Raw genomic sequence first — 1892 nt, forward strand, 5'->3', positions numbered from 1 at the left:
TCTATGCTTCCTCGCCCTCGTGCGTGGGGAGTGCGATGGCCATCGTGACCACTAGTGGGTCGTTATGGCTTTGTCCTCCTTCTGGTGCCTCCGAAGCTGAAAAGCTGATGGGTAGTTTCATCCATTCTTCGATTGGGGGTTCTATGGTTACACTGAAAACTTCATCGCCTTTGAAGTTTCGTTTGTGAATTCTTCCAGTAATATTTCCTTCTCGTACGGGGGTAGTTATCGCCGAGTGTGAAATGGTATTGCAACCTAAGTACTGCGTCTCGCGAGGGATCTCCACGCGATGTATAGGTGCCCCAGTGGTGGGTGGAGCTGTTGGTTGTGCAATGTATTCTTGGAGATTTCCCTCGTTAATCATGTCTTGCAATACCTTCTTTAATTCCCTACACGAGTCTGTCGTGTGGCTGTGAAATTGGTGGAATTCGCAGAAGTCAGTCCTATTTTTAGTTCGTTCTGGTTGCTGACCTCTGTTCCATGGATAAGTGATTTTATGCTGTCCGTCGATCTTCTTGAGGATCTCGGATACGGGGGTGTTCAGTTTTGTATAGACTGGATCAATGAACTTGCCCTTCTTCTGTTGGGCCTGGTCTCTTCCTTTTCATCCTCCAGTCCGATGTTTGTCGAACTGGGTTGACCCATTGTTGGATCGCCCCGCTCCTTGGGCTATCACTGGAGGGTGTGGTTTAACCACATTTTCTCCTCTATTAGTTCCTTTTGCCATCTTGTCATAAGTTCCATCCTGTAGTTCCTCCAAGGCTATGTAGTCCTCTTGGATTTCTCTTAACTTGCCCAAGCTTTTTGGCATGGCCTCATACATGCGGACAAAAAGGGGGTCTGTCTTTCTAAGACTATTCTTGAAACCTAAGATCGCATAGTCTTCAGGGACCTTTCCGATCTCATCACATAGTTTTCTCCATCGTGTCACCAAGGAACGAAGCGACTTGTTTGGTCCTTTAGATATTTGAAACAGCGCATCAACTTCTGGTCAGATTTGACTGTTATGAATATATGTTTCTAAAAACAGCTCAGATAGGTGAGCAAACGATTTGACTGATGCTTTGGGTAGATTGTTATACCATAATAGGGCTTCATCTCTTAGACTAGCCGGGTAAAATTTATATAACACCACATCGTAGTGGTCCCATTGGGTCAGTGTAATATGATAGGTCCTAAGGTGCTCAATTGTATCTCATGTTCCTGTGAACGGGGGTGTGAACACCGGTAAGGAGCATTTCCTTGGAAATTGCAATCTTAATAGATTTTCCGATAAGGGAGATTGTCCTGCTTCTTGCATGACTACTGCCAACTTCTTATTCTCCTGCTTCCCTGTAGCTTCTTTATACATCGCCTCGAGTCGGTTGACTCAGGCTTGGAGTTCATCCTCATCTCTCCTGGTTTCAGCCTTCTTTCTTCTTCCCAGAGCTCTCTCGGGCGAGAAAGATAGTTCATGGGGGCGATGTCTTGGTCGCCCCGAGTCATTGTCCAATTGTTCAACATATGACACAATCTTAGAGCGAGTTGACCTCGAGTTCTCCCCTCGTTTTGGGTTTGTGCCTGCGAGATTCTCGGTCTCGTAGTCAATGTTTATGTCGTCGATTTGGTTCTTATTTCGTATATGTTTGGGATCAACATCTGATGACCCCTCGGATAGGCTATCCTCGTGATCGGGCACACCTCTACTTCCCTTAGAAAATCGATCCGTTGTTTCCTCGTTCGAGGTGTCAGGGATGTTAATTCGTTCGTCGTCTTGAAGATGCTCGAAAGGGTTTTCCTCCTCTGGGATTTCGTCAATGGTGGCGAGTGGTACCTTCTTGGATACTTTCCGTTTTAGCCTGCGGTTTCTCCGTTCCATCCTTCTATTACGCCTTTCTAATTTCATCATTCTT

The sequence above is a fragment of the Papaver somniferum genome, chromosome 5 (genome assembly GCF_003573695.1).
Source record: "Papaver somniferum cultivar HN1 chromosome 5, ASM357369v1, whole genome shotgun sequence".
In the NCBI taxonomy this organism is placed as follows: Eukaryota; Viridiplantae; Streptophyta; class Magnoliopsida; order Ranunculales; family Papaveraceae; genus Papaver; species Papaver somniferum.